The sequence below is a fragment of the Anabrus simplex genome, chromosome 5 (assembly GCF_040414725.1).
Source record: "Anabrus simplex isolate iqAnaSimp1 chromosome 5, ASM4041472v1, whole genome shotgun sequence".
Taxonomy (NCBI): domain Eukaryota; kingdom Metazoa; phylum Arthropoda; class Insecta; order Orthoptera; family Tettigoniidae; genus Anabrus; species Anabrus simplex.
The window spans coordinates 425,907,909-425,935,770 of NC_090269.1; positions in this window are offsets into that span (position 1 = coordinate 425,907,909).

Sequence of the window (27,862 nt, forward strand, 5' to 3'; positions counted from 1 at the left end):
ACATCTATTTTTTGAAATATTTTCTTTTCATTTTTATTATTAGTGTTCTTGTTTTTATTATTACACTAACGTTATTTTCCGTCGTTTTTGTTTCAAGTGCATGTACGGGAGCTCTCTTCTGGTATATACAACCGTAAGACATACTTGTAGATTATTTTCCATTGTATCACTCCCAATTATACATTATTTCTAAAACCTTAAATTACAGTATAACAATAAAAATTGTTGATAATAGATGTGTGCACTTGTATATGCAATTGATTCAAGTAGTGTATGCCATGAAATAAACCCCCAAAATAATTTTCCTCTCACTTGCAAATTTACTGAGTTGTTGGTTACATCCTTATTCCCGAAAGGTCTGCAATATACGTAGGCTGGTATATTTTGATATAAGAAGTTGTATAAACACTAAGCAGACGATTCTTTAGTGCCTCGGTTTTGTGCGGACCCCGAGGAATTGCCACCCCGCTAGGATATGATCTAGGATAGGCTGCACATAAATCCTTCCTGTTAATTTTTATTTATTGTGGGTCATCATGAAATCTCATTGTCAATGCTCTATAATGCTACATGGGGCTGATAAAGACACGTTTTTTTAACATCCCACTGGAATAAGATTGCCAACAAGATTTTTAGACGAACGACCAGTATTCCTTGCTGGGGAAAAGTCGAGCTAATTTCGGAACAGTGGCCATGGGCGGGGATCGAACTGTGGCCTGCCACTGGCGTGGGCGTTGCTCCCGCACATGACGCAATATTCGCAGGTGTTCTCCATTCTGTACAGGTGTTTCTTATGGCTAGGGTCAGCAAACTAGACCACGCCTTAAGGGTCACGTTGCTTGAGATACACGGAGGACATCATATTATCATCCTTTAAGGAAGGCACAGATGCAAGAGAGTACTTATATTTTTACCGATCGGCTGCGTGTCCAGCTATGTCGGAATGGCATTAAAGTGGATTAAGCCCAGTTTCCACTGGGGGATGCCCTTCCTGACGCATACTCTATGCGTGTCTGTGTGTTGATGGGTAGAGTGATGCGTTGCGTATAAATCAAGATTTGATTTAAGATGACACAAATCAACGAACGGTGGCGAATCCGCAGCTCGTCAAGGAATTGAACCCGCGATTCTGTTTATCGAAAACCACACCGCTGACGATTCAGCTAAGGAGCCGCTATTTTATATCCTCAGATATTTCTGTGCTGCTCAGTTTGGTTATGTCCGAGGTTTAAGACCAGATATTTCTGTGCTATCTCAGTTTGGTTATGTCCGAAGTTTAAGACCAGATATTTCTGTGCTGCTCAGTTTGGTTATGTCCGAGGTTTAAGACCAGATATTTCTGTGCTCTCTCAGTTTGGTTATACCCGAGTTTTAAGACTGGATATTTCTGTGCTCTCTCAGTTTGGTTATATCCGAGGTTTAATACCAGATATTTCTGTGCTGCTCAGTTTGGTTATACCCGAGTTTTAAGACTGGATATTTCGGTGCTCTCTCAGTTTGGTTATACCCGAGTTTTAAGACTGGATATGTCTGTGCTCTCTCAGTTTGGTTATACCCGAGTTTTAAGACTGGATATTTCTGTGCTCTCTCAGTTTGGTTATATCCGAGGTTTAATACCAGATATTTCTGTGCTGCTCAGTTTGGTTATACCCGAGTTTTAAGACTGGATATTTCGGTGCTCTCTCAGTTTGGTTATACCCGAGTTTTAAGACTGGATATGTCTGTGCTCTCTCAGTTTGGTTATACCCGAGTTTTAAGACTGGATATTTCTGTGCTCTCTCAGTTTGGTTATATCCGAGGTTTAAGACCAGATATTTCTGTGCTTTCCCAGTTTGGTTATACCCGAGGTTTAAGACAGGATATTTCTGTGCTGCTCAGTTTGGTTATGTTCGAGTTTTAAGACCGGATATTTCTGTGCTCTCTCAGTTTGGTTATGTTCGAGTTTTAAGACCGGATATTTCTGTGCTCTCTCAGTTTGGTTATGTTCGAGTTTTAAGACCGGATATTTCTGTGCTCTCTCAGTTTGGTTATGTTCGAGTTTTAAGACCGGATATTTCTGTGCTCTCTCAGATTGGTTACGGCCTATGTTTAAGACCAGATATTTCTGTGCTCACTCACATTGGTTACGGCTGATTATTAAGACCAGATATTTCTGTTCTCACTCAGATTGGTTAAGACCGAGGGCAAGACTTTGTGCCATTCCTGTCACAAGGTGATTTTTTTTGGGAGAATGTTTGAACCTGGGTTTCGAAGCTCCACCGTTTATTCGTAAAGCCAGCAATTAAGCAACTGCGCTCATGGTTCTCTCTACTAAAATTTTAATTGCAAGTAAAAAAAGAAAAAAAGAGAATTACGTATGTTTGTAGGAAGCAGACGCGCAATGATAGCGTTTTGTAGCATAGTGAGATTAAAAATTCAGCATGTTATTGATATTCTGATGCACTTACACATTTCTAACTTATATTTGTATGGAAAGCATATGGATTTTAGATTAACAGAGAAAGATGCATGACCTCTTAGAATCTTGGTATTTAGGTCATTTTTACCAGGTATTCCGCGGGAATTAAAATAAATAGAGAAATGTGTCTGATAAGGACGGGTTATTTACTTTTATTGTCCTATATTTATATAAAGTAGTATCACACACACACACATTATACATGCATACGTGCATGGAGTAAGTTCGGCTAAATACTCAGTAACTGAAATATAACCTTACCCCAGAGTAAGGAGAAGGTCTCATTACAGCCTCTGTACCCTCAACTTGTACTCTGATGGTAAAGGCTGTATCTCTTTTGTGGTAGCACCAAGTTTACTGTGTTAGAAAGACATGAGTACTTCTACATTATTTATTACTACTTTCACCTAGGAGTATTTGGTTTGTCATTGGTAATGAATTCAAGACCACTGATGAAATGAAATGGTGTATGGCTTTTAGTGCCGGGAGTGTCCGAAGACAAGTTCGGCTCGCCAGATGCGGGTCTTTTGATTTAACTCCCGTAGGCGACCTGCGCGTCTTGATGAGGAGCTACTGATGAATTAGCCGCACCATGCTGTGGAATTACCAGGACTGCTGTCGATTTGGTCAAAGTATTAGAGTTTCAATCAAGTGAATTACTTGATAAAGTAAATAATAATATTGGCTTGAAGTACTAAATAAAAACAGCATAACTCAAAATTGTTCTAGTATATATCTTCAACCTGAAAACTATTCTTACCGGGCGAGTTAGCCGTGCGTGTAGAGGCGCGCGGCTGTGAGCTTGCATCCGGGAGATAGTAGGTTCGAATCCCACTATCGGCAGCCCTGAAAATGGTTTTCCGTGGTTTCCCATTTTCACACCAGGCAAGTGCCGGGGCTGTACCTTAATTAAGGCTACGGCCGCTTCCTTCCACTTCCTAGGCCTTTCCTATCCCATCGTCGCCATAAGACCTATCTGTGTCGGTGCGACGTAAACAACAACAAAGAAAATATAAAAAAAACTATTCTGCAATTGAAACATATGAGGGGCGTGAACATTACCGTGATATGTGTCGACTTCACAAATGCTTATGAGTCTATTGACCGACAGACATTCTTCTCAGTGCTGCGAAACTTCCATGGCTAAATAGTTACCGTGCTGGCCTTCGGTTCAAGGGGCCGCGGGATCGATTCCCTGCCGGTCGGGGATTTTAGCCTTAATTGGTTAATTCCACTGACTGGGAGCTGGGTGTGTGTGTGTTGTCCATAAATAGAAAATAAAAGAATTTCTTCTACAAGTTTTTTTACGTCGCACCGACACAGATAGGTTTTACGGTAACGATGGAATAGGAAGGGCTAGGAGTTTGAAGGAAGTGGCCGTGGCCTTAATTAAGGCACAGCCCCAGCATTTGCCTGGTGTGAAAATGGGAAACCACGGAAAACCATCTTCAGAGCTGCCGACAGTAGGGTTCGAACCCACTATCTCCCGATTACTGGATATTGGCCGCACTTAAGTAAATTAAAGGAAAAACAAGTAAATGAGAAAAATAAGAAAATCAGAAAAAAGGATTTAAAAACGAGGAGTGGAGACACGCACCCTCATAGACACCTCCTTCAAGGTAAAAGTACAGAGGAGATCTGTGTAGGAGTTTCAAGATCACAACTGGTGTCAGGTAAGGAGATGGCCTCTCGTTTGTTCTCTATAAAGTCATAAAGACCTGGGACACTGAAGAGTTTCGGAATCAAACTGGTTACCATAGGAGCCGGAACACGGAAGGTCGAAACCAGGACCGGGTCTTGGCAGATGATATCGCGATCCTAACCAACAACTCTAAGGATGCTGCAGTTTCTGTTCAATGCCTACACGAGACAGCGGTTGAGACAGGACTACGAACATCACACGAAAAGACCAAGTACTTTGAGAGTAAGCACGCCGGGGAAACCCCTTTCACGACCATTTGTAGAAAAATTGGAAAAGTCATTCGATACTGGGTCCACCCCAATGGTAGAGACAGAACGTCCATCTTAGACAGATGTGCCAAACTCACCGCAGCATAGCGACTGTCATAAAACCGTTACAACAAGAAGTGCATTTCGATGAACGCCAAAATATGCCATTACGAGACTGTTATCAGACCCTGCGGAGACCTTACTGATGAACTGGAAAGGCAACCTGGGCGATCTGTGAAAAGTCGAAAGACGTATCCTCCGAAAAATTCTTGGGTCAGTAGTACTCCCGGATGGAACCTACCGACTGAATTCGAACTCTGAACTGTACCAAGAGCTGGAAACGCCTAACACCAGCATGCGATACGGGACTAAAGTTTTATAAGCACCTGAGAATGGACAACGGCAGGCCAGCCTTACGAAGGACCTTCTCATTGGACAAAAGTTACAAGACTGGAAGCATGTGGCTAGAAAACTTAAAAATATACTTAGTTTCCTTTAGGTTTCCTGACACTGATGTTTCAGACCCTCAGACCACCCCACATTTTGCGAAACGGTAAACTCGTGGTGTGTGTGAAATTGTATATGATGAAGCTGGATTTAGAAAGTAAAACTACTAATAACTCTTGTAATATTTTCTTTCCATGGAACTGCTTCTTGTACTATTGTTATTGTTGTTGTTGTTGTTGTTGTTGGTAATTTTTACCTTTACTTTATTATCACACGACTGTAAGTGACCATGACACCGGGATATTTCCCAATTGCGATGTATTTGTTAATAATAATAATAATAATAATAATAATAATAATAATAATAATAATAATAATAATAATAATAATAATAATAATAATAATAATAAAAATAAAGCCGTAAAATAACAGCCAGGAAACATCTTGAGGCAACCTCTAAGGCGCAATACCTTAGTTGTATCCCTGACAACGAATTCGATCAATCTCCCCACTTTCTTCAGCTTGTTAGCATGATGGAAATATCGGTTGACAAAACAATCGCCCCAGGCCCGAGTACAAGTACTAGTTTATCTCGGTCATCGGATTCTAGAGGAACATCATCCGGGAATGAATCAGAGCTTCCCAAATCTCTTCCACCGAAGCGAAAACACTTCATAGATAATTTGAACATCAACACATTACTTAAAACTGGCAAATTAAAACAACCGACAGACATATTAGACAAATGTGACATTCAAATCTTTGAAATGCAAGAAACTCGACATGCAGACGAAAACACATGGAATTGGGGAACTACAGAATTTATGAAAGGAATCCAGCAATATCCTTCCCCAAAACTCCACTGCAGTTCGGCGCAGCCTTTGCAGCCGAGAAAAGCCTTACCTATTGCGTATTCAATTTCACGTCTCTTTCTGAAAGAATCTCACTCCTTTCGATCAAATCGGAAAACAAAGCTTACACATTAATCAATGCCCATGCTCCCAAAAATAAACACAATTGGAAAGATCCATGTAAAGTAGATGAATTCTGGAAACTGCTGGAGTAAGTTTCAAATAAGGTACCAAAACACTATCTCAAAATACTGTTAGGAGAAAAGAAAAGAAATTTAGCAGCATAGTAGGAAGATATCCAGCACATAACAGAACAAACAGAAATGGAGAAAAATTAATAGACTGCAAATTCTTCAAGCTAAAACTAATGACAACACACTTCTTGGCCCTACCCAGAAATGTAGCCATCACCAGGCAAAACCTAAAGATGTAATGAATGTTGAAGTCAAAAAGCAATTATAGAAGTTTCAGCCTAACAGGTCCAAAACGAGAACACTGAAAACGCCAAAAATTGACCCAGAATTTTTCAGTTCCGATATTTTCCTTGAAAATGTATCATCAAATGTCCCCTCAGACTGGAATAATCTAAAATATATAGTATGCAAGGCATCCCAGAAAATTGGTACACCGCCTTAGAAAACGGAAATGCAGATGGTGGAATGACACATGTGACAAAGCAATATAACTAAGAACATGGCAAATACGGAACTCTCATAAAACTGAAAAAAATGACAAGAATTCCTTAAAGGACGGAAGGAAACATTCTAAATTATTCGAGCACAAAACGAAAACAAGACAAAACCTGTTTGAAGGAAATAGAACTAGACTTCCAGAAAAACAACTCTAGAAACTACTACAAGAATTTATATCTATTTATATATATTTATATTTATTTATATTTATATATTTATATTTATTTTAAAGGAGAACTCAAAAATTATCAAGTGTCCGGTCTTTGCTTCAAACGTCCAGACGGATCATTAGAAACAAATAAAAAAGAAAACAGCAAACTTCTTGCAGACTACTTTAAAAGTCTATTAAATTGTGAAAGTCCACAAAACAAATTAACCTTTGAGAAACCTACACCAAATCCAGGCTCAGAACCTCTCACTCTAGAAGAAATCATGCAAATAATTGAAGAAATGAAAGATAATACAGCACTACGAGAAGATGAGATATTTGCTGAAATGTTGAAAACAGGTGGTGAGAAAAAGGCTTATGAAATTCATGAAATCATACACAACATTTGGAATACTTCCAGAAGACTGGAAATGTTCACTACTTCACCCACTCCACAAGATATAAACAATTACAGAGAGATTTCCTTACTGTCAGTCGTCTACAAAATATTCTTTAAAGCCCTATTGAATAGATTAGAAAAAACAAAACCGAACACCTCGTTGGAGAATATCAGGCAGGGTTTCGAAAAGGAAGATCATGCCCAGAACAAATCGTAAACCTAAAAACTATTTTACAAATTTGTAAAACAAAACAAATAATAATTACCTTTGTTGACTTAAATGGACCGACAGACTCTATTCAACATACTTGAGGAATTTCAAGTCGACAGAAAAACAAGGGAATTGATTAAGCAAACTCTAACAGGCACAACAGCGAAAGTTAAATTTTAAAAGAAATTTCAGAGCCATTCAAATTACAACAGGGGTCAGACAAGGCGATGGATTATCACCACTACTATTCAATCTAGTTCTGGAAAAAGGGGTCCGAGAATAGAAAAATGAAACTAAAGGGATCAATATTGGTAGACTTCTAAAAAACAAAATTCACCTTGATTGCCTCGTCTTTGCATATGACTTGGCAATCCTCTCTAACAACAAACAAGAAGCACTCCAGTCCGTAGAAAAACTTCATGAAATAGCGGCAAGAATAGGTCCGCAAATTTCATATGATAAGACAAAGACCATGGGAGGCACAAAATCAGGATTTAACAATCATCCTCTAATCACCAGATGTGGAAAAATCTCCCAAGTAGATAAATTCAAATACCTAGGCGAAATTATACAACCAAACGGGATAAATCAGCAAGCAAACAAAGAAAGAATTACGAAATTACAAAAAGCATGCGAAATTGTCTGGTGCAGTTACAACATGAAACCTATATTCCAAAACGCAAAAGTACGACACTAGAACACAGCTGTCAAACCAGAAGCCCTTTATGCATCAGAAACTCTGATAATTGGTGGCAGGTCACAAATAAAAATATTGAAAAACAAGAGAGAAAAATTCTCAGGAAAATTCTAGGACCTGAATGCGAAAATGGTATTTGGATGAAAAGGAAATCACAGGAAAACTCTCAAGTAACAGAGAAAAATAACAGATACCATTAGAAAAAGACTATTAAAATTCTATGGTCACCCGATCAGGATGGATAACAATAGGCTAAGCAAGAAAATACTAAATCTCGCAGTATCTCTAAACAATCACATTTGGCTTCCAGAAATAAACAAAGATCTTCAGGAAATTGATATAAATGAAGAAATCTTGCAAGACAGAACAAAATTCAGAAATCTCATAAACAAACACAAAATTGCTAATCAACCTAAAAGACAAGATGCAGGATGGACGGAAGAACGCAAAAAGAAGCACAGCCAAGGGATGAAGAGATTTTGGGAAGACAAGAAGAAACGTTGTGCTAAATAAGTTCACACGTGCTCCTTAGTTGGGCATAACTTATCAAAATAATAGTAATAATGTTATCTTCTATATAAATAAAATCGTAACAACCATGTGTCTGTACAATGATTATTTTGGCGAAATTTCCGTACAGTTATCCGTTTCAGGTGTAATAATGACCATCTGCATAATTTTTAGCTTTGGTATCTGTCTGTTTGTCTGTCATATAACTTGAAAATTACTGGATATATTTCCACTAAACTTCATATTTAGAATGAACCTGTCCTTGGGTAGGTTTTTTTTGCTATTTGTATTACGTCGCACCGACACAGATATGTCTTATGGCGACGATGGGATAGGAAAGGCCTAGGAATGGGAAGGAAGCGGTCGTGGCCTTAATTAAGGTACAGCCCCTTCATTTGCCTTGTGCGAAAATGGGAAACCACGGAAAACCATCTTCAGGGCTGCCGACAGTAGGGTTCGAACCCACTATCTACCGATTACTGGATACTGGCTTCACTTAAGCGACTGCAGCTATCGAGCTCGGTAGGGTAGGTTTTAGGGCAAATATTGTTTCTAAATCCCTGAACTGACTGGGGGTTTATACGAAACCGAAACCGTGATTTTGCACTCCCTCAAAATATACACAACTAAACTTAATGGAAATCTATCTGCCTAAATGGAAATTAATTTCTAAACTTTTTTTCTCATGTGCATTATTTCTATACCAGGATTAATAAGGGAGATATCATTAACGGACCGTTTTTCGGTACAAGTCCCACCGGACTTAACGCAAGAGCGGGTGCGTGTAAAGCGTATTTCTTACAACTTGAAAACTACTGAAGTTATTTGAACCAAACTTTTATTTAGCATCCACCTGTCTAAGGGTAGGTTTTAAGGTCAATAGCATTTCCAATTCCTGGAATGGACTGGGGTTTTATACGGAACCGAAATGGTGATTTTACTCTCCCACAATATGTAAAGTACAAGAGCAACCTGACTGGAAATCGACCAAACTTGATGGAAATCCAATTCTAATTTTTTTCTCATGTGCATTTTTTCAACGGGAGGATCACGGTAGCTAGAAGAGAGACGGTAGGTGTCACGAGACGGATACGCAGTGGACTGCCGTGGTCGTGACGTTACTGACCCGTCCCTCCCATTACACTACGCATTGTTTGGCGCGCTAATATCACTGTATAATATCTTTGGTGTCAGTGATTTCACTCAAGCACTCAAGCAAGACATCTTTGTAGACTTAGTACAGTACCGGAAAATTGGGGACTTAAAATTCTCTCATAAAATAACCGAACATCATTTACTAGTAACTGGTTGTGAACGACAAAACGTAAGAAAAGCTGCTGAACTTCTCTCTGGCACTGTGGCTAAGGCTGTATCGTATATTTTATATGACCAACCCCTGTCCACAACGGTTACTCAGAGAATAAAGTCCCTATTAGTGAGCAAAAGTGCATATGACATAATTAAAACTGCAAACTGCAACAGGGAAGAGTGTGAAACACTAACTGTAGATGTCCTCGACGGAGTAGACTGTGCTGTTACTAATGACACCATAGAATCAGTCGAAACTAACTTGGAAATTTATTATTCAGAGTATGAAGAATTTAATTGTATAGTTGCTATGGGCTTTACGTCGCACCGACACAGATAGGTCTTATGGCGACGATGGGATAGGAAAGGCCTAGGAGTTGGAAGGAAGCGGCCTTAATTAAGGTACAGCCCCAGCATTTGCCTGGTGTGAAAATGGGAAACCACGGAAAACCATTTTCAGGGCTGCCGATAGTGGGATTCGAACCTACTATCTCCCGGATGCAAGCTCACAGCCGGCCAACTCGCCCGGTAATTGTATAGTTGAATCATTAATAGATCAGTTTACTGAGCAGCACAATCTCAAAGATTGCTTACATAATGAAAATAAGAACTAATTGAAAATGTTGGCGGGGTATATTGCATACCGAGTTACGAAAAAAGGAACCACCACTAGCTTCATCTATGGAGTAAAAACTGGAAAATGTGTTAATATTAGGAACACTGACTGAATCTCGGCTTTGTATAGAGGAGGCCTAATGAATCCATCTCCCTCGTAGTTCGACACTGTTTGCGAACTAGAAAGAGATTTTCAAAGGTTCCACGGAAATGGTCTGAGGAAGTGCCCAAGAGTGATGAAGGAACTGATAAATATTATCAGATCTAAGTATATTGAAGTCGACGACTTCGCTGTTACGTCTTTTGTGAGAACTGACGGTGCACGGAAAAAATCGAAGATGAAAGTTAGGCCTAAATTAGTAGTAATGTTATTTTTGTTAAGTAGATTTATTATTATTATTATTATTATTATTATTATTATTATTATTATTATTATTATTATTATTATTATTATTAAGAAATTGGACTCTTAATCTTTTGTTTTGAAATATTTTGTGGTTATAAACTACAGCCTTAATATACTTTTGTGAAATAGGGCTCCATATTGTACGGGATATTCAATAATAATGAACGAGTTCTCACAAAACACGTAACAGTGAAGTCGTCGACTTCAATATACTTAGATCTGATAATATTTATCAGTTCCTTCACCACTCTTGGGCAATTCCTCAGACCATTTCTGTGGAACCTTTGAAAATCTCTTTCTAGTTTACGAACAGTGTCGAACTAGGGGGGGACATGGATTCATTAGGCCTCCTCTAGACAAAGCCGAGATCCAGTCAGTCAATATTATTATTATTATTATTATTATTATTATTATTATTATTATTATTATTATTATTATTATTATTATTATTATTATTATTATTATTGATTTTTGTTAGTATTAAAAAAGCAATGATATCAGTACAGTACTTACCATTTTCAGGAAAAGTAACAACATGCAGTATTTATTCTTGTGTACTTTATTTAGACTTTTTCGGTTAATATCATTTCTTGATTGTTAAGCTTTGGTTTATTTAATCTGTACGTGTATAGGGTACATACGTTAAATTCTTTCAAGTGCTTGGGAACTGTAAATTCTAACATTTCCGGTGTATTGAAGCATTTAAAAATGATGTTTAAACTATTCTGGGTTTTAAAGTAGGTCTGCAATATCTACGAAAGCACACAAACAAAACAATAAAAATAGTAGTTTTAGGCAATATCTTAGTGTTTTCGTGTGAAAAAATCATATTAAAACGTAAACGTATTTGTGATAAGGAAGATAAGCCGCGCGCTCCGCACACTGATTTGTAGTAAGTTACAGCGCCTGGCAGCCGGTCCACGGTCCGCTGACGTCACACGCTCCTGGCCGGCTGCGCGTGACAACTGCCGTCTCTCTTCTATACATTTCTTAGAGGGAGGTCCGTTTACTGTCTGCCGAGGCGGGATAAAGGGAGTGGCTGTGTGGTTGCCATGGAAACGAGGGTGGGGCGACTGCGGTTGCCATGGAGATAAAACTTCAGGGCAGCTCGTCTTGCTGGGAGTTGCCAAACCTGTCACTGTCACTGATAAGAACCTGATTGTTTGTATAAGAGTGATCGCAAATGGGACGACACCGCCTGGCCAGGTAGTCTACAACAGATCACAGCGGTCAGAATGAAGGAGGGAACAAGTGAGCCGGAAACGAGAGGTAAGAGCATGTAGAAAGGAATGCTGGAATGTGGCAACATCGTGAAATGGCACGTGCAGTGCTCCTCCCTCCAACCTTACCTGGCAGACGCCAACTTTAGTTAAGTCTAGTATAGCTACCGTGAGGAGGATTAATAAGGGAGATATCATGTGCGCCCTTACTGCGTCCAGCAACGGCGTAACAAAATTCTCCGACCGCTCAATTTATCTCAGCTTAAATTTCCTTGTATAGCCCCGCTTAAATGTGAGTTCCAAAGAGAGGTGCAACTGCATATAAATCGCCACTCAGTGTGTCGCATGAACGTCTCCATCCCCTCGCACCTAACTCAATGCTTAAAATGCCACAGCTCGCACTATCTCTACTTAACATTACACTATAATACTGTATCAATCTATAAATTAATACGTCACATATGTGACCAACTAGTCTGTCCATATAAATACAATCGTAACAACTGTGAATGTCTGTACATCGACTATTTTGATGAAATTTTCGTACAGATACCCGTTTAAAATGTAATAATGACAATATGCATATTTTTTTGGTGTAGTTTCCTGAAAGTCCTCATTTTTACCCCCTTTACCCCCTTCACCCAAAAACCATATTGCGGCATAACCTGCCAGACGTGCAAGAAAATTGAAATTTGGCAAAATTATACGTTTTACCCTGTAACGGACGGAAAACTTCCAAGATTTTTAAATATTTCACTTTTTATCCCCGAAGAATGTCGAAATATGGAGGCAATTTTAATTATGGTGCAGACCTCCGTTTCGACATATTTCGTGGGATAAACGGGAAGTCCTATGACATAACGCATGGCACAATCTCCGTTCAATTTGGAGCGACCTTCAACCTTGTTCTTACGACTTTTTGTCGTATCTGTATCCCTTATACGTTAGATTCGTCTCTCTATCTCGATTTTAAGTAAATTTGGACTTTTTACATGCATAATTCATACTTTCAATCCCTTACAGGAAGGATAGAATCATCCAACTCTACACGAATATTGGCCCACCCAGTACTCACATGTGAGCCAAATGCTATGTCACATAATTATCCGAAAAGTAATGCAATGTAAGGTAATCTTACACAAATAACTCAATCTGACCCATGAATAGATGAGATGCAGAAAATATCATAGGACCAGCCATTTAGGCCACTAAATACTGCGTCTTATGGCACAGTCCTTTGTCGATATGACGTGCCGTTTAGCAGAAGTTAATCTGTAAATGAAGGTCTGCAATATTGTAAACATGCATATACTTTCGTATGTGGATCTATGTATATTCATTGATGTCGACTTGTAGCGATCGAGAAAGGGTGTGTCTGCTATTGTAATCAGTACTCCCCTCACCGACTTTGACTGGCAGTAGGAATGGGGCCCTTCTCCAACTCCTGTGTAACTGGCATTAGTAAGGAGGCCCAACCATTGTAATGAGTAATTCACTTCTCGATTTGACTTGCAGAAGGCAAGGAAGCATGCAGTTTTGTTCAAAACTCCCCTACCCGATTGTGTCTGGCTGTACGTAAGGGTGCCCGCCATTATGAACAAATGTACCCTTCTAAAATGTGACTATCATTAGGCATAGTGGCCTGTTATTTTAATGGAAACTCACCAACTCTGTGTGACTGGCAACAAGCTGGCTGGCAGGAGGAAAGAGGACCTGTCATTATAATGATAACTGCGCAACTCAATTTTGACTGGTAGTGGGGAAGTTGCGTACCATTATAATAAAAACTCTTCAACTGTAATCTGTCTGGAAGTAGGAAACGGGGCCTGCCATTGTAACGAAAGCTCCCCAAATCGATTGTGACCGCGCAGTGGGCAATGGGGCCTGCAATTACAATGTAAACTTGCCAACTCAATTGTGAATGGCAATAGGCAAGTGAGACTGCCGTTATCATCACAACTCCACAATCCACACTTTACATTGGAAACAACGTATAGGCACCTCACCATGCTATTTCTCGGATAACGCTAAGAGACATGCAATTTTAAAACAATATTATTTACTGCACGTACAGTATTTACTTCGATACTTTGTAGAATGCCGTAGCGAAGCACGGGTACATTTGCTAGTTATTAATCATAATAATAACTTCAGATGGTCATTCTAAAATTGCAGATATTGAAAAATAAGATTGTAAAATTCTTGGAAAAATTTTCAGCCCCATACAAGAAATTTGAATTTCGATCAAAACGCGAACTGCAGACCTCTATAGTTACACAGATAGTTTTATCAATCCTGTGTGGAGGGAACGTTTGAAATTCTTGGACACATTTTGAGGATGGATAATAATAGACTCACAGAATGGTTATTCAATGTAATAAATACCCAAAGCAAGAGAATAAATTGGCTCGAGGAAACAAGAGGAGACCTGAATGAATTGAACATCGGGCAAGACGTAATGAATGCATCCGGGAGATAGTAGGTTCGAATCCCACTATCGGCAGCCCTGAAAATGGTTTTCCGTGGTTTCCCATTTTCACACCAGGCAAATGCTGGGGCTGTACCTTAATTAAGGCCACGGCCGCTTCCTTCCCACTCCTAGGCCTTTCCTATCCCATCGTCGCCATAAGACCTATCTGTGTCGGTGCGACGTAAAGCCCCTAGCAAAAAAAAAGACGTAATGAAAAATCGCCAAGTCTTAAGCGCCTCAGTAAATAAACACACATTTGTGGTCAAAACTAGCTGCAGGACGGGTACAAAGTGGCCAGAAGGACGAAAGTGACAACAGAGTGAGTTCATGAAGAGCTTTTGGAAGAATACGAAGGCGAAAGTCATCAGCCAGTGAACAAGTTCCAACGCGCTCTATGAATGGGCATAAAGAAGTAATAGTAGTAGTAATAATAATTGTTACCGTGTTTTTGTGAATGGGCCTATCTACGACAGTCAAAAGATTAATTAAAAAGCTAAAATTAAAGATATATTTATTTTCTCCTCTTTTGTTTCTTTTCAGATATGAAGTTTTAACAAACAATTCGCTCAGCGACAGCACAAGATTCCAGGTACAGTACTAGCTTGTTAGCTTGGAGAAATCAGAAAAAACAATCAACAAAATCGCCCATAAACAGTCTGAGTTCAAAGCTCCCAATTTTACAAAGGTTGCTCGTGCATTCTTGCTCCATCCACTCAGTAGTCAAGGGGATAGATCTCAGATTTCATTTACAAAGTATTCACAACGTACAATCTTCCAAGAGCTCCTTTTGCTACACAACGTTACCGCCTTCCAAAAGGCACCATTCAATGTTTACACTTCTGCAAGAATAGAAAGAGCATCCATCTATGCTCTATAAATTTGTCTAGGAGACTGCGCTCCGAACCTTATACCCTAACTGCCTTCTCAAGGCAACCTTCAACGTTTACATTTACTACCAGAGCATCATTGCTCAATAAAATGTATACTTTCCTGGCCTCTCGAGGCACAACCTACATTTTACAATTCAAACAGTATTCACTGACTCAAACACTCCGCAGTTTAACCACTTAACATAAATGATTGAATTTTACAGGAGTATTGAATACCCATTCTAGCGGGCCTTTGAAGGAAACAAAACACAGGTTAAGGTTACTGGCCCAAAAATCAAAATAATGCAGAGGCGGACATTTGCACTCCTTGAAATTTGCACAGGAGATTAAAACCCTATTTGAGCTTCAGGCCCGAAGTTACAGAGGCTAAGCCTATACTACTGAGGTGACAAGATGGAGCTAATTTAAGTTACAAAAGCTACAGACAGCAAACGGTTACAAAGTCATAGTCACCTCGAAGTCAAGTTGATAGGGAACGCGAGAGGACGTCACACTTTCTATTCCCGAATTTCGGCTAAGTTTCTTAGGATAGTTTTTAAAATTTACATTCGAAGAGGAAATATACATAACAGAAGATTAGAAATTTAAGGTTACATTATTGAAGATAGGAAACCTTCCCACGAGTTAGCTTTCAGAGACTATCACATAGTTATTAAATGGCTGCCATTACCTTAATCTGCTGGAATACTCGATGAAGGGCGAGATGCCCCTGCCTCCTCTATTAACACACACACTCAGTAAACTGGACGATCAATAAGACAACCTGATCGAAAAATGTGCCAACTTTAAAACCGAGAGGAAGGTTCTAGAGTGCTCTGGGCTAAGGCTCGACACACCCCCAATTTTATTGGATAATTAAATAGTTACACGATAAATGTAATTGGCTGAAAATTAAATACACAACATTTTCTAATTGCCAACATCTTAAGTTGGCGGGAAGAGATCGAAGTATTGACAACTTTAACATACCAAAACAAAAAAAATCAATCAAAATAAAAAAAATACTTTAGGATTGTAATCGTTCCTCTTCACACTAGAGGGCATAACATCAGTTTTTTGGTAGAGACATCTGTAGAGAAAAGTACAAACTTTTTGCACATGTTGTTGCAAGTTTTATATTGAAGATGGCATCCTTCAAGGCGCTTCATTTGAATGAACGGGGCGGGTGTACCTCGCGGTATAATAATAATAATAATAATAATAATAATAATAATAATAATAATAATAATAATAATAATAATAATAATAATAATAATAATAATAATAACGTTGTTAAATCTAGCAAACCTCTTTCACAGGAAGGGAAGGAAAAACAAATAGCAGGGTTCAAGAGGTAGGCCTACTGGGAACGAATGCGAGTATCAAAAAAGAACTAGTCATAAGCACTCCCTAGTGGGCTTAAATTACTATTATTACTACTACTATTACTACTAATAGTTTGATGATCATTCTCAAAATGCGTCATACTTCCAATCTTGCCTTAATGCTGAGGATTACCTAAGTTTCCCTTATATATCGAACTGTATTCTGTAACCATTATGTTTCCAGCGCACAAAGAGACGTTTGCCCTTGCCTATTGTTTGCGCTTACCAAACAAGCCGTCACTCGACCAGGAAGTTTGTTCTTTGCGCCAAATAGAGTCGCAGCGCTCCTCGGTAAATGGAGGGATGAGTAATGACATTGCGTCAGTGTGTGATGACCTCGTCTTCCAGGAAAGGTCACAGTAGGTATTCCCCATCACCGCTGTGATTTGTTATCAGAGACAGTCACTATCTCACAACTGTCACAGTATATGCCAGACTTATCTTCATCAACCTTTCTCCTTTTTCAACGGTGGAAGCATCAAGTTCGCGAGATTACGGGGCAATTTAATTCCTTATTTTTGCATTTCTCATTGTTTGCGTGTCGGGTCTTTCAATGGCAGAATATATTCTTGTAGTTTTGCTGTTTAACACTTAACAATGGACACATTATCTGTAACACTAATATGGACATGGCAATCAATCACTCACTCACTACTGATCTGCATTCAGGGCAGTCGCACAGGTGTCAGATTCCCTATCTCTTGTTTTCCTAGCCTTTTCTTGAATGATTTCAAAGAAATTTATTGAATATCTCCCTCGGTAAGTTATTCCAGTCCTTAACTCCCCTTCTTATAAACTAATATTTGCCCCAATTTGCCTACTTGAATTGCAACTTTATCTTCATATTGTGATCTTTTCTACTTTTAAAGACACCACTCAAACGTATTCGTCTACTGATGTCTTCCACGCCATCTCTCCACTGACAGCTTGGAACATACCGCTTAGTCGAGCAGCTCGTCTCCTTTCTCCCAAGTCTTTCCAGCCCAGACTTTGCAATATTTTCGTAACGCTACTCTTTTGTCCGAAATCACCCAGAACAAATCGAGCTGCTTTTCTTTGGCTTTCTTCCAGTTCTTGAATCGAGTAATCCTGGTGAGGGTCCCATACACTGGAACTATACTCTATTTGGGGTCTTACCAGAGACTTATATGCCTTCTCCTTTATATCCTTACTACAACCCCTAAATACCCTCATAACCATGTGCAGAGATCTGTACCCTTTATTTACAATCCCATTTATGTGATTACCCCAATGAAAATCTTTCCTTATATTAACACCTAGGTACTTCTAGTGATCCCCATAAGGAACTTTCACCCCATCAACGCAGTAATTAAAACTAAGAGGACTTTTCCTATTTGTGAAACTCACAACCTGACTTTTAACCCCGTTTATCATCATACCATTGCCTACTGTCCATCTCACAACATTATCGAGGTCACGTTGAAGATTCTCACAATCTTGTAACTTATTTATTACTCTATACAGAATAATATCATCCGCAAAATGCCTTATCTCTATTTCCACTTCTTTGGCATATTATTTATGTATATAATAAAACATAAATAATGTTATTTTAACAAAGGGAATCAATCCTGCCTTTTAAGAACCTTTGTTAAAATTACCAAGTATAACATTATCACTTTACAATTGAAAATGTATAGAGAATTAATGGTGATAAAATGTTATCACCACGACCAGACAATTATTGTAACCTTGGAAAGAAATATCTGTCTCGTATCACTCTAGCTTGAATAGGCAAGTCGTTCATCTCTAGGTGTATTCGTATCTATAGCATAGTATTATTGCGAGTTGTCAGAAACGTATCAACATTCTGTGTTATATAGTACCTGGGGCCTGTTCCACGAACGAACTTGCAACTTTTCAATTTTGCACTTTTCACTTTTCAATTCTTGCAAAGTCTTTCTGTTCCACCGTGATCTAGGTTTTACTTTTCAATTTCTTCCCAAAGTGAAAAGTCTTTGCGAATGAGTAATCCGATCAAGTTTATTCCATGGGCAAACTGTATAATACTCTAATTTTAATTCTTTATTTTTCGCGGCTAACTTGACAGTATAATTGTGGTACTGGTAGTTTTAAAGTTTTGATCATAGGAAGGAAGGATGATTACAAGAAGCCGGCTATGCAAAAGTTGCCAAGGAGAAACGGATCAGCCTTTTTGGCAACTTTAAAAATAACCTCTCAATTGATAACAAGCACCAGTATTAACGAGAATACAGCCAAAACTGAGCTACTTTTATAGGTTCTCAAAATGCTTCAAAAATTATAACTCATAAACTTCATTCAATATTTCAACGGTTCGTTTTCATAAGTTGTATATCAACACGAGTAAGCCAAAAAAATGTTAGCAGTCCAATTCGTACCATAAATATACGAGTAGGAGTTTAATAACCGATTTTCGCTGGTGGTCTTACATTTTGTTAGGTACTGTACGATCGGTCTCTAGCTAAAAACTATGTATGTGCGGTTCAGTCACCTTATTATTATATTATTATCACGGCAGAAAAATGAATATGGATGATAGATGTGAAAAATCCAGGGAGATGTTATACATCAGTAAAGCTTGAGAGGGATACATGAGAAAAAGTACTAGTTTATTTTCCTACCACATCCACGGAGCGGATACTTATGTAATTATATATTCCATGACTTTAATTGTACATACATACGCACATCATCATTATACACCGTTACGCCTTTCAGCGTTCAGTCTGCAAGCCTCTGTGAATTTGCTAATCGTCGCCACAATCCTCTGTTTGCAACTGGTGCTGTGGAATAATTTAGTTCTATACCTCTTTTCTACAAATCGTTAGAAACTGAGTCTAACCATGGTCGTCTTGCTCTCCCTCTGCTTCTCTTACCCTCAATAACAGACTCCATTATTCTCTATTGCTATTTGATTTACGTCGCACCGACACAGATATGTCTTATGGTGACGATGGGATAGGAAAGGCCTAGGAAGTGGAAGGAAGCGACCGTGGCCTTAATTAAGGTACAGTCCCGGCATTTGTCTGGTGTGAAAATGGGAAACCACGGAAAACCATCTTCAGGACTGCCGACAGTACGGCTCGAACCCACTATCTTCCGAGTACTGGATACTGGCCGCATTTAAGCGACTGCAGCTAATATTATTCTCCTAGGTAACCTGTCCTCCTCCATTCGATTCACATGACCCCATCAGCGAAGCTGGTTTTTGCGTACAACTTCAACCATCGAGATCATTTCTAACTTAGGCTTCATCCCCTCATTCCGAGTACCTTCCTGCCACTGTTCCCACCTGTTTGTATCAGAAATCATTCTAGCTTACTTCTAACAAGTGAATAAGATATCCTGAGTCCATCCAGCTTTCACTCCCGTAAAGCAAAGTTGCTCTGAAAACAGTCCGATGTTAAGATAGTGTCGTCCGGGAGCTGACTTCCTTCTTAGAAAATACTGTTAATCGCAACTGAAAATGAAAAATATAGGCGAATTGTGGTACTGATATTGTTTAATTTAACATATTTTACATATTATTAGCAATATTACTTTTTTTACAAATTGTCTAACAGTTTTGAACATATGTAGGCAATTATTTTTTTTAAAAACGTAAGCTCGTTTGAGTTTCAGACTGTAATAAAATAATTGGTGAATTTCATCTGATATAGAATACATTTCAGTTGATAAAGTTGGCTTTAAAATTCCTTTAAAATCTCGATTTCTAACGCTTTTTATGTGAAGCGCAGTAGTTTCGAGTGCCTCAACTACATACAGCAGCACTAATCCTTTCTTAGAATCTGAGATCACTAGGTGCCCTTCATTGGTCAGAGTTTCTAACGTACTCCGTGCAGTCTAGGTTATTCAAGCTAACGCTAAAAGACATTATTATTGATTATTAACAAATGCATCACATATGGGAAATATCCCTGTGGAAATCGTCACTTATAGTACTGTAATAAGAGAGTAAACTGAACATAATTACCCAACAACAACAACAACAACAACAACAACAACAACAACAACAACAACAACAACAACTACTACTACTACTACTACTACTACTACTACTACTACTACTACTACTACTACTACTACTACAATAACAACAACAGCACAAAAAGCAATTCCATGGAAAGAAAATACGACAAGAAATAGTAGTCTACTACTTCAACATTCTAAATCCAGTATCGTTGCTGTTTGAGTCGTCAGTCCATAGACTGGTTTGGTACAGCTGTTCATGCCACCCTATCCTGTGCTAACCTTTTCATTCTTACATAACTACTACATCCTACATCTGCTCTAATCTGCTTGTCATATTCGGATCTTGGTCTAAACCTACCGTTCTTAAAACCCCAAAAACCAACTATAAAAGTCCTGGGTGTCTTAAAATGTGCCCTAACATTCTATCTATTCTTCTGGTCAAATTTAGCCAAATCGATCTCCTCTCACCAATTCGAGTCAGTATCTCTTCATTCGTGATTCTATCTATCCTTCTCACCTTCAGCATTCTTCTGTAATATCACATTTCAAAAGCTTCTGTTATATTTGTTTCTGAGGTAGTTATTGTCCATGTTTCACTTCCATACAGTGCCACGCTCTAGAGAAAAGTCTTCAAAAACATCTTCCTAATTCCTGTATCAATGTTCGAGGTGAACAAATTTCTTATCTTACAAAAGCTCTTCCTTGCTTGTGCTAGTCTGCATTACTTCTGCCATCGTTAGTTATTTTACTACCCAAGTAATAATATTTTTTTTTTTTTGCTATTTGCTTTACGTCTCACGGACACAGATAGGTCTTATGGCGACGATGGGACAGGAAATGCCTAGGAGTGGAAAGGAAGCGGCCGTGGCATAATTAAGGTACAGCCCCAGCATCTGCCTTGTGTGAAAATGGGAAAGCACGGAAAACCATCTTCAGGGCTGCCGACAGTGGGGTTCAAACTCACAACCTTCTGGATGCAATCTCACAGCTGCGCGACCCTAACCGCACGGCCAACTCGCCCGGTAGTATCAATATTCATTTACTTCCTTTAAGACTTCATTTCCTACTCTAATATTTCCTGCATCACCTGACATTGTTCGACCGCACTTCATTAATTTTGTTTTGGACTTATTCATTTTTATCTTGTATTACTTCTCCAACACTCTGTCCATACCATTCAGCAATTTCTCCAGATCATTTGCAGAGTCAGATAAAATCATATCATCGGCAAATTTCAGCGTTTTGCATTTCCCCTCCTTGCACTTCGATTCCCTTTCTAAATTCCTCTTTGATTTCCTTTATCGTCTGTTCTATGTAAACATTGAAAAAGAGAGGGGAAAACTGCAGCCTTGCCTCACTTCTTTCTGGATTGCTGCCTCCTTTTCAAAGCCCTCAATTCTTATCACCGCAGACTGATTTTTGTATAGATTGTAGATAATTCGCCCCTCGGTATCTGATCCTAATCACCTTCAGAATCTCAAACAGCTTGGTCCGATCAACATTATCGAATGCCTTCTCTAGATCTACGAATGCCATGTACGCGGGCTTGTCTTTCTTATTCGGTCCTCTAAGATCAGACCTGATATCAGAACTGCTTCACGTGTTCCAATATTTCTTACGAAGCCAAATTGATCTTTTCTCAACTCAGTTTAAAATTGTATTTCCATTCTTCTGTAAATAATACGTGTTAGAATTTTTCAGGCGTGAGATACAAACTAATGGTGCGGTAGTTTTCACACTTGTCAGCACCAGCTTTCTTGGGAATAAAAATAACAACATTCTGCCGAAAATCAGATGGCACTTTTCCTGTATAATGCATCTTACACACTAGACGGAATAACCTCTCCATGCTGGCTTCTCCTAAGGCAGTCAGTAATTCTGAGGGTATGTCATCAATTCCTGGTGCCTTGTCCCTACTTAGGTCTCTCAAAGCTCTGTCGAATTCTGACCTCAAAATTGGGTCTCCCATGTCATCACCATCAACAGCCGCTTCTTGTTCCAGAACACTATCGTGTACTTCTTTACCTTGTTACAACTGTTTGATATGTTCCTGCCATCTTTTCCATGTGAGCTTTTAATATTCATACACCTAGTTTTCCTTTCTCCAAAGGTTTCCTTGATTTTACTGTATGCCACATCTACCTTTCCAACCTTCAACATTCTTGCACTTATCTTTCAGCCATTCTTCCTTAGCTTCCTGCACTTTCTGTGTACTGCATTCTTTATTCGCCTGTATTCTTTTCTGCCCTCATTTTTTGCATTCTTGTACTTTCGTCGTTCATCAATAAGGTATAATATCTCTTGAGTTATCCACTGTTTCTTAGTTGGTCTTTCCGTTCTTCCTAACTATTCTTCAGCAGCCTTACTGATCTCATTCTTCATGACTGTCCATTTCTTCCTCTACTATGTTTCCTTCAGCCTTTTTATTTAGTCCTTGTGCAACATTTTCCTTGAAACAATCCCTCACACTCTTTTCTTTCAACTTGTCTAGATCCCATCTCCTTGCATTCTTTCCTCTCTTCAATTTCTTCAACTTCAGATGGCATTTCTCAGAGTCCACATCTGCTCCTGGAAAAGTTTTGCAATCCAACACCTGGTTTCTGAATCTCTGCATAATCATAATTAAGTCTATTTGAGACATTCCAGTGTCTCCAGGTCTCGTCCATGTATACAGCTGTCGTTTTTAGTGTTTAAACCAGAATTCAATCAGCCGGCTTCCTCTTTCATTCCTTTGTCCCAATTCGAATTCTCCTACTATGATATCTTCTGTTCGTTGGCCTATCACTGCATTCCAGTCTCTTATCACAATTAGATTTTCGACGCCTTTTACATATTGTATTAAATCTTCTATCTCTTCGTATATTCTTTCGATTTCTTCATCATCTGCTGAACTAGGAGGCATACAGACTTGTACTACTGTGGTGGGCACTGGCTTAGTGTCTATTTTGACAACAATAATCCTTTCATTGGTCTATTTTCTTATGCATTATTAAATCAAATCCTGCATTTCCCCTGTTTGATTTTGTGTTGATAATCCTGTAGTCGCCTGACCAAAAATCCTGCTCTTCCTGCCAACGTACTTCACTTATACCAACTACATCTAATTTAAGTCTCTCCATCTCCCTTTTCAGATTCTCTAACCTACCACAACGATTCAAACTTCTAACATTCCACGCTCCGACTCGCACAATTATTTAAGCAGATCAATTTTTATTTATTTATTTATTTATTTATTTATTTATTTATTTATTTATTTATTTAATGTGCTGTAAATATGTATACATAAAGGTCTCTAAGTTTACTTTGAACTTGGTTATTATTTTAGGAAATTAGTGTTATTTATTTAATGTGTATTTGTCGTATATAATGTTTTATTGAATCATCTGCAATTGGGCAAATAACCCGTTGATGATAAATAAATCTATATATCTATCTGTATACCAGCAGGTGGCCGCGGCTTCGCCCGCGTTTATTAATTCAACCGTTTCTAAACCGTGTAATTAAATGCAAAATCTATATTTATTAACATACATCGTTTTAACTTTTAATATTGGTCGTTTTCTATTATTTTAATATTTCACCCCATTTCCACCCCCGCGCGTAGGGATGTTTTACCCTACAGTTTTATTTCACAAACAGTAAGTCATATGAGTATCATGCACACGTACATCCATGATGGACATTCCTTTCTCTCCTTCTAACCCCCTTCCCGAATGGGAATTAACTTTGACTCAAACGGAACCCAGAGTGTCACAGTTCATCTCAGCTACCCCTAAGATTATGAATTCGCCACTAATACCGGTCATTTTTAGGATGTTTACATTTTCTACATTTTTCTTTCTTCACACCTCTCACCCCAAATGCCGTGGGAACTGAACTTGGACTTTTCATTTTTATATACCGTATATTCCGCCTGTTGCCATTTCTTTATGGATGCAGTACTTTTGCATACATCTCTTGGCACAGGCCAGAGCGAAGTGTAGCTTCCACCGAAGTCCCTGTCTCATCCGTGGCTTGTAACAATATGGAAGCTGCTGGGTAATGGGTGGTTCTGCGTTATGACATTCGGAGCACATCCAGTGCGTCTGATTTATGGAAGATGTTGCTCATAGGGTCAGTCGTGCTGCAGTGGCACATTCTGGTCCAGTGAGGAAAGCAAGGGCAAACTACCTCACTCTTCATCTTGCCTAGTACACCTCATTTTGGTGCTGCCATTGGTTTTGGTGGTTTCCCTATAACTGAATGGCATTTGGTGGTGCTATTTGAGGATCCAACCAGCCTATGGGCTGGTGACCTAACATACCGTATATAGAAGAAGAACAATATGAGTTTTAAGAAACACATCATCATTCATATACTGTTGGTTAGGCAACCCACTGATCAGACTTGTCATGCGGTTTACAACCTTCCACTATTTTCTTTCTTTTTTTTCCACCCTTCTCACCCCCTACCCTTCAGATTTCGTTCAAATCACTTCCTGAACACTCCCAGGAGTAACAAGAACAAATTGTAAAATTTTCATCCAGATCGTTCTAGTAGCTTTTGAGTCCATTCGAGACATACATACAAATATACATTCATTTATATAAATGTATAGAGAGAGAGAGAGAGATTTATTTATTTAATACTGTTAAAATCAGAAAGCAGTAGACTATATAAATTATGTAAAGCGACAACGATGACTTTGTCCTAAAATATGGAGGTAAGAATGTTATTGTCTGATATCATAACAAATTGAATATATGAACATTTTTGTAAATTTGGTGCAATAATACTACTACATATTTTATAAATATTACGTATTTCACCGATACTACATTTTAATGTAAATATTTCGCTCTATAACAAACCCCAGGGCACTACAACCCTTGAGGGGCCTTGGCCTACCAAGTGACCGCTGCTCAGCCCGAAGGCCTGTAGGTTACGAGGTGTCGTGTGGTCAGCACGATGAATCCTTGAGGCCGCTATTCTTGGCTTTCTAGACCGGGGTCGCTATCTCACCGTCAGATAGCTCCTCAATTCTAATCAAGTAGACTGAGTAGACCTCGAACCAGACCTCAGGTCAGGTAAAAATCCCTGACCTGGCAGGGAATCGAACCCAGGGCCTCCGGGTAAGAGGCAGGCACGCTACCCCTACACCACGGGGCCGGTATTTCGCACTATGATATTATATAAACATTCGGGTACTAGTTATGGCATCGGAGGTGTGCGGTTAGGGGCGCGCGGATGTGACCTTGCATCCTGGGGATAGTAGGTTCCAATCCTACTGTCGGCAGCCCTGAAGGTGGTTTTCCGTGGTTTCCCATTTTCACACTAGGCAAATGCTGTGCCGGTACCTTACTTAAGGCCACGGCTGCTTCCTTCCAATTCCTAGGTCTTTCCTATCCCATCGTTGGCATAAGACCTATCTGTGTCGGTGCAACGTAAGACACTAGTTATGGTAAGCAATGGCCAGGACAATCTCATTAAGCCAATTTACAGCAATCCATGTAAAATACGGTACGTAATATGACCCTCACCAAGACTACGTTACTTGATACGTGAACTAGATAATAATTAATAATGTTATTTGCTTTACGTCCCACTAACTACTCTTTTACGGTTTTCGGAGACGCCGAGGTGCCGGAATTTAGTCCCGCAGAAGTTCTTTTACGTGCCAGTAAATCTACCGACACGAGGCTGACGTATTTGAGCACCTTCAAATACCACCGGACTGAGCCAGGATCGAACCTGCCAAGTTGGGGTCAGAAGGCCAACGCCTCAACCGTCTGAGCCACTCAGCCCGGCACGTGAACTAGAAAGGATGAAAGTTAAAGCAGCACGATTTGTTCTGGGTGTTTCCCGACAAAAAAGTAGCGTTATGAAAATGATTAAAAAATTGGGCTAGGAAGCCTTGGAAGTAAGGAGACGAGCTGCTCGACCATGAGGTATGTTTCGAGTTGTCAGTAGAGAGGTGGCGTGGAACGACATCAGTAGACGAATACCCTTGAGTGGACGTTTTGAAGTTAGGATAGATAATAATATGAAAGTAAAATTGGAATTCTAGAGAACAAATTGGGGAAATATTCATTTATAGGAAGAGGAATTGGGGATTGGAATAATTTATCAATGGAAATGTTCGATACATTGGAGAGAAAACTAGATAAACAAGTGATAGAGAATCTGCCACCTGCCCTAAACGCAGTTCAGTGGTGACTGATGATGATTGAGAGTCTACAAAGTAAGCGATCAAATTTCGTAGCACTAAGGGAGGAGGGAGATGTCTGTAGTTCACTCTAGCTACGGCGTTTTATCTTCAAAATTTCTGATTGTTAAATTGGGGGCTAAAGAAAGGAAATGACTTGTGCTAATTTAGTGCCCGTACTAATATTAGTAACTGTAATTAACTGTATGGTGAAACAAGGTACAATTCCAACATTAGTCTGCAGTGGGAGCCAGACTTGATTCTTGCTGTCCCGTCACTCGTCTGCTAGTAAGTACGAGCAGTTGTAATCTGCAGTGTGACATCGTGTTGACACTTTCCGCCAAGTGCAACGCAAACATTTGCCTACGGTGAGACATGAGAAAGTCTGAAATAATGAGGTTCCTGAAAGGACAGTGTCCCGCGCTACACGAACACGTACTCGCGCAAACTGCTACCGCCGACATTTAAACCAGACAGATAAATGTTTGATGTTTAGCTGCCATGGAAGATAAGTGGGGCTGAAATATATACTTTTAAAATTTTTTATTTGGGCCGTCTATGGAACAATTTGATAAACTTTGCAGTATTTTTATCCTTCTCTCTCTGCCAGTATCTTGTCATCCTTTCTCTTACTTCCTTCTTCTGCTTTTCTGTGTAGAGCCTCAGCGTTTCCCCAGTTTCCTGGTAACTGCGGAACTTTTTGACGAGTTGTCTAAATTGATCCCTGTCCATCTTCGTGAAGTCGAACCTCACGTCTCGAAACCATTTCACCTCTCTCTTCCTCTTCCTGAAGAATTCAAATATTCTCTTCGTCAGTGACATTATGTTGTTGTCTTGCGCTTATCTATTTCAATAATAAACAAGTCATCTATCACCGAACGCTTCGTCACTTTCAGCGCACTAACACCATCCGAGTCAAGCCGAGCTGAGCCGAGTCGGACCGATGCACAGTGCACGGAGCCTCTGCACCTCGGTTTGCATGCGTGAGATTTTGGGCCTCTCAATGTCATTCGACAGCTAGTGCAGTAGTGGAGATCGCACAGCGCGATTAGTATCTGATGGCACA